This window comes from Bison bison, unplaced genomic scaffold (assembly GCF_000754665.1).
Source record: "Bison bison bison isolate TAMUID 2011002044 unplaced genomic scaffold, Bison_UMD1.0 scf7180017864099, whole genome shotgun sequence".
Taxonomy (NCBI): Eukaryota; Metazoa; Chordata; class Mammalia; order Artiodactyla; family Bovidae; genus Bison; species Bison bison.
This window is the reverse complement of record NW_011494671.1, coordinates 56,482-63,641: the sequence shown is the minus strand read 5'-3', so window position 1 is coordinate 63,641 and position 7,160 is coordinate 56,482. Positions and strand designations below refer to the sequence as shown.

The following is a 7,160-nucleotide window of genomic DNA, read 5'->3' as shown; positions in this document are numbered from 1 at the left end:
TCTTGTGTTCCTACTACCTGCCCTTTGTTGCAAAACTCCTATATATCCTAGCTCCTTGCCTCACCCCCTTAGAGTAGTTTCACAGAGCTATCTGAAATGCCGTCTCCTGGGCTACAGTTCTCATTTTGCCCCAAATAAAACTTAACTTGCAACTCTCAAGTTGTGTACATTTTTCTCAGCACTTCCTTTGTCTCATATGCAAGACAGCTGTTCAAGGGGACTTTCAAATAGCAACAAGATGATCAGAGGAAACCTTGTGTGGTTAATTTCACCAAGTTAATGATATGGTATATCTCTGTGTTTCTTAAAGGAATACTCAGAGCTTGGTCTTTCCTCCTCCATACTTGGGTCTTTCAGGGAAAGATTTATACAAAACCCCATCATGATGGACACTGCTCAAGTTTTTTGTGTATGGAATTCAGCCTACCTCTTCAGTCACTCTTCCCGGAGAAAACTGCTCCACAGGATTGAATTGCAAGTTACAAAGTGCTTTAGAGAGCCAAGATGGGCTATGGGAGCTGCTGCATTAATTTGCTAGACAAGCCAGCACAGGAGAAAGCTGAGTTCTGGGGAGAAGCAGGGGTTGGGGAGAAGAGACCTTATGTGGCCTAAGGATGAACACGAGGGGAAAAGTGCCCAGTGGTTTGGGCTGGAGATCCAGAATATAAATGTGCTGGAAAGGATGAAGAGGGCCGGATTCATGGACTGCAGACCCCTGCTTTGTAGACAGCAGTGACTGATGGACCCCAGATGTGAAATTCTATGGCTGTCACTTCTAGAGGCAGTCAGTAAGTAGCAACATGCTTCCTAAACTCCACATACACTCTTCACCCATAATGGAGACCTCATTTTTTAAAAAACTGAACTATAGTTGATTTACAATGTTGTGTTAGTTTCAGGTATACAGCAAGTTGATTTTGGTTATACATATGCCTATTTATTCTTTTTTTCAGATTCTTTTCCCTTACAGGTTTGGGAAATGGAATATTTCCTGCTGTATCAGTAAGGAAAGGATGTCACAGTCACCAGTGATTGCAGCCCTCCCATGCAAACTAATGGCCCTGAGGAGAGTCAGGGAGGAAAGAGTACCTGTCATCTAGCAGCCATCACACTGCAGCTAGTCCCCACTGCGAGCCCTGAGGAAATGCAGGATGTGAAAACCGGATACTGGAGCCAGACAGCTGAGGTGCGTATCAAAGGAATGATTTCAGGGAACCCAACTCTTGCATCTTCTCATACACAGAAAAGCACCAAATTCCTTAACTTGAGATATCTGGTTTTCTTTAATTAACAATAATCTTTTGATGTTCCCAACTACCTGCCCTTTGTTGCAAAACTTCTGTATAACCTGGCTCTTCCCCTTGCCTCCTCAGAGCCGTTCTCTCAGGGTTTCTTGACATGCCGCCTCCCAGGACTGAAGTCCTAAACATTTCCACCAAATAAAACACAACTCAAGTTTTAGGTTGTGAATAATTTTTTGTCAACAGATTATTACCAAATACTAATTACAGAATACCTGTGCTATATAGTAGGTTCTTGTTGGTTATCTATTTTATATATAGCAGTATATATATGTTAATCCCAAGCTCCTAATTTACCCCTCCCCACCCTTTCCCCCTTGGTCACCATAAGTCTGTTTTCTATGCCTGTGGGTCTATTTCTGTTTTGTAAATAAGTTCATTTGTACCATTTTTTTTAGTTTCTTCATATAAGCAATATCATATGTCTTTCTCTGTTTGACATAATCTCTAGGTTCATCCGTACTGTTGCAAATGGCATCATGTTATTCTTTTTATGGCTAATATTCCATAATAATGGAGAATTCAAATGGCAGGATGTGTTGGTTTCTAGACTGGTTAGCATATGAGATAGTAAGATACATTCACCAGACTCATGATGTCAAAAGAGAAGGAAAAATAGAACTCTTAACGAGGCTCAGGAAGTGTGACATAGAACATCAGAAGATCACAATGAAAAGAAAGCAAAGGCTGGAAAATGGGCCACTGAGGAAAGAAAGGCTCAAGGAACCAAGATAACTTAGCCCTTCAGTGAAAGGTCACATCTGTGATTTTGGAACCAAAAGATGAGGTTAACCTGAATTGTTTCATGAAAACGTCATGAGGAAAAGTGAGGTTAATTAGAATCCTCTTCAAATCTTCCTCTCGCTTTTCTTATCTTCCCACATTCTCATCAATATCCTGGGTTTGGAGACTAATTTTAGAGTTAAACTTCCTTGGACCGGCTACAGAAGATGAACCAAGGACAGATGTTCTCTCAAAGGCACAGCAAATCAGGAGCTCTTGAGACGTGACCTCATCTGGTCGTGCAAGAGCCCCATGGTCTAAATGTGTCCCCTGGGGACCCTGGTCACACACCTAGCAGTGAAGAGTCAGAGGCAGAGAGAAGGCAGAGGATAGAGCAAGGGAGAGAAGGGAAAGAAGCAGAGACAATGGGGAGGACAGAGGTGGAATAAAGAGAAAGGAAAAGTGGAAGAGAAAGATGATGCAATTGGACCAGAAGAACTGTGAAGGAATATGAATTCTGGGTAAGAAAAACAAACATTTTTTCCCAGTAACTTTCACGTTCTTCCCTCTGGCTCACTGACATCCACCTGAGAGCCGACTTCAACTGGCTTTCGTTCTTTCAGAAAGTCCACTTTAGTTTTAATCAAGCTGTTGGTTTAAGCTTCTTGAACCCTGGATCTGGATGGGTCTCCAAGGCTCTGGGGGCCTTTGAGATGCCCAAAATTGAGAGAACAGCAGTTTACTCTCTCACGTCAGCTTGAGGTTGTATCTTTAAGGTTCACAAAAAGTGAGTCCTCTCCCAAACCATGGTTCAAATGTTCCCAGTGGCAGTATTTACAATAGCCAAGACATGGAAGCAACTTAAGTGTCCATCAACAGATGAACAGATAAAGATGTGGTACATATATATAACTGAATATTAATCAGCCATAAAAATAATGAAATAATACCATTTGCAGGAATACAGATAGACCTAGAGATGAGCACACTAAGAAAGCCAAAGACAAATATCATATAATATCACTTATACACAGAATCTAAAAAAAATGTATACAAATGACCTTACTTACAAAACAGATTCACAGACTTAGAAAACAAACTTCTGGTTACCAAAAGGGAAACATGGTGTTGGGGGGATAAATTGAGAGTTTGGGATTGTCATATACACACTGCTGCTGCTGCTAAGTCGCTTCAGTCATGTCCGACTCTGTGAGACCCCGTAGACAGCAGCCCACCAGGCTCCCCCATCCCTGGGATTCTCCAGGCAAGAACACTGGAGTGGGTTGCCATTTCCTTCTCCAATGCATGAAAATGAAAAGGGAAAGTGAAGTCGCTCAGTCATGTCCAAGTCTTCGCGACCCCATGGACTGCAGCCCACCAAGGCTCCTCCGTCCATGGGATTTTCCAGGCAAGAGTATTGGAGTGGGGTGCCATTGCCTTCTCCCATATACACACTACCGTATTTAAAATAAATAACCAACCAGGATCTACTGTGCAGCACAGGGAACTCTGCTCAATATTCTGTAATAACCTAAATGGGAAATGAATATGAAAAAGAATGAATATATGTATACGTACAACTGAATCAATTTGCTGTACACCAGAAACTAACACAACATTGTTGATCAACTATACTCCAAAATAAAATAAAATTTTTTTAATTAGTCCTCTCCCCACCTGACTTCCCACCAGTTAAAGATGATGTGGACAGACAGGTCAAACACAGACTCAAACTCTTGACTCACTTCTCTTAAAAGATATGATTCCCTTTGAAGGTCATTATCATATCCATGCATCCCCACCATTAATTCAACCAGAGGAAGAGTACGCTAATTACAAAACAGGAGACATTCAAACAAATGACTCTAGAGTACATCAAAAGCAAAAATCCTGAGAAGTGGGGACGGACTCTCTTGTATTAACTTGCTTCTTTATGCCCTCCCAACTCTATCAAGCAAAATGCCTCTGGATTTGAAACATTCTCGTCACAACACTGTTAAGAATTTTTAGTCTGGTTATTAAGATTTAGTCCTGTGACTCATGCCTAGGTGAAAACTGCAAGCATGAGCACGATTACCTTATGTGATGTATGAACCCCCAAATGCCATGAAAATGAATCATGGGTTTTAAAAAGTTATTCCTGTTGGGTTTTCAGTGTATGACTATATCCTGGGAGGCTTTTAAGCCACCTCTTGGAAAAGCTGATAAGTAGGTCAGGCATTGCAACTACAATCAGACAGGCAGCCCCAGGGAAAGCCTCATCTGCAAGTTTAAAGCGTTAACAAGTTAAACTTTGCTGCATTATGATTAAATGAATCTATCACAATTATTTTTTGCATAGCACAGCAACCTGTATTTATACATAAGCAAAACCAGTAATCAGGCACACGCACTCTCATGCTCTAATTGCAGCCAAGACCCCAGGTATCTTTGTTCTTTTCCTATGTCTCTGCTTTGTTTTTTTACTCTTTTTTCACAACCACTCTGAAGAATAAAATACAAGCTTTGTAAAAGATTTTCAGTATGCCGCTCATCAAACAGACTCTGCTATTCTTAATCACTGAAGCCAGATCTCCAGAATGACAGTTCTTTATATTCCAGTGATTGATTCCTCCACGACTCAGTAAATTTTTTTATTATTAAACTTTTTATTTTGCATTGGAGTATAGCCAGTTCACAATGTCGTGATAGTTCCAGGTGGACTGCAAAGGGACTCAGTCATACATACACATGTATCCATTCTCCCTCAAACTTCCCTCCCATTCAGCCTGCTTCATAACATTGACCAGAGTTCCCTGAGCCATACAGTAAAAATTCAGTAATTTAATAACCTAATAACCCTCCCACCAGAAAAAGGACATGCTGGCACTTTGTCAGATGTCAACACAACACAGTGTTTAAGAGTATGGGCCTGAGGGCACACTGCCTGGGTTTCAATCCCAGAGGACACCTATCATGGGGCTGATACTGGGACCTCCCACATGCTCATTTGAGGATGAAATGACTTCATCTTTGTTAAGGACTTGGGATGCTGCCTGGCAACAGTATGTGCAACTTAGGACAAGTGGATATCTTATTTGAGGATATATTTTCTCTTGATCAGGAAATTCTAGGGCTCCCCTCTAAACAACCAAAACTTACCAAGTCCAGGTCCTCTTACTTTTCAGAGGAAGAAATCAGACTCAGGGAAGCTAAGTGGGCCACTTAGGGAAGACCGTGAGTTCAACGGACCCTGTGAATCCAGATGTTGAAATTCCTAGTTCTCCACCTGGTGATGGATTTCTACCTCCCAAACTTACCACATCTTCTTGAGGACACGAGCCATCCTGGAAGGACAACAGCAGGAAGCAGCAGAGGAAAGGCGTCTTCTACCTGTGCCTTTCTGCTGATAGCAGTGGGCAGGGTCGTAAGTGTGAATGGGACAGACGGGGCCACGGCCACTACTGGGGACCCTACTCCACACGCACCAGGCTCTCATCTGTCCTGGAACACCCTTTTCAGTACAAATGCCAAACGAACAATAGACGAGTCCACCCAACAAGTGCAGTGACAATCAAATGGTTTCAACAAGGCAGGCTGTTGGGTTTCCTGTGCTTTTTAAAGGCACAGCTCCAAGAAAGTTGATATGACCTACATATTTTTTTCCCCCTAAAAGTGTACAGAGGTGTGCTCCAGGTTAAAAGACTCAACCTCATATTTTCCCTTTATACTTCTTTCTTCTCTTCTAAGGTTAAGTCAGATTTTAAAAAAAAGAGAAAGAGAGAAAAGAAAAATTTATGGGTATCCAAAAAGCAATGTCAAAGCACACAAGCAAGTAAATGAATGAACACTAATCATTAATGAGAAGCATGTATGAAGAAGCACCTTCTGTACCATATAAGACCATTATCTATAAAATAAAAACTCATTTAAGATAACAGTCAATGGAAAGAATAACACTAACACCACCACATGCAGCACAGCACTGCACTTAAGTACTTTAAAAATTTTTTTTGTTTTATATTGGAGTAGAGTTGATTTACTGCCTTCCCAAGTAGCTCAGTGGTAAAGAATCAGTCTGCAATGCAAGAGATGCAACACAGGAGATGTGGGTCTGGTACCTGGGTTGGAAAGATCCCCTGGAGGAAGAAATAGCAATCACATCTGTATTATTGCCTGAAAAATTCCATGGACAGAGGAACCTGATGGACTACAATCATGGGGTCACAAAGAGTTGGACACAACTGAGCGATTAAGCGCACACACAGGGTTGATTTCTAGTGCTGTGCTAGCTTCAGGTGCATAGCAAAGTGACTCAGCTACACACACACATATATCTATTTCAAATGAGAAAACTTAAATCCCCCATTTAGGTTGTTACAGAGTATTGAGTAGAGTTCCCTGTGCTATTCAGTAGGTCCTCGTGGGTTATCTATTTTATATACAGCAAGTGTGAGTTTGGGGCTGATATGTACACATTGAGGTACTTTAAATAGAAGTCCCATTTCCATTAGCTATGAACTTGCATCTCCTTAGACAGTATGAGGCCTCTGTTTTTATGAAGCTTATCTCATTCCTAATGCTCTGCTGCCAAGCTCTTAAATCTCAGGCCTATTAAAGCATAATAAACGTCCCAAATTACCCAAGTATGACTATACGAGAAAACAAAATCATTTGGGTCTTTTCCACTAAAAACACTCAGAAACGACAAAAAGAAGTCACAGTGGAATAATTCTGGCTGTTTCCCAAAGAAAGACACCATAAATACTCTCACTTCAAATAATCCTTTTTGGAAACATCTTTTCAATTTGGCATAGACATGCTGTTGTATCTCTGCTCTAGGCAGAAAATGCAATCTGCATAAATTTACAAACTATCTTAAGAGAAGTGTCACCCAATAAATATGACCCTAACCCATTTCCTTGCTAATACATTCTTAAATAAGGCATAGGTCACTTTTCCTCTGGGGACTTTCTCCCCCTTTCCCAATGAAATAACTCACCATTTACTTAATGTTCTTATACTAGGAGCTGCCCATATGATAAGTCCATTTGATTAAATTCAGTCACTACCTGTTATCCCTATTGCTCCATCCTTGCTAGTCTCCCATCCCAGGTTAGTTCTTTTTTCTTTTTTTTTTTTTTTTGAATTTTTTTG

General features: G+C 40.9%; 1 protein-coding gene across 1 annotated transcript in view; it reads right to left on the bottom strand.

Annotated features, from left to right (window-relative positions):
- PCNXL2 (pecanex-like 2 (Drosophila)) overlaps positions 1-7,160 on the bottom strand; it is a 168,977-nt gene that overhangs the window by 109,808 nt on the left and 52,009 nt on the right. The window lies entirely within an intron of this gene.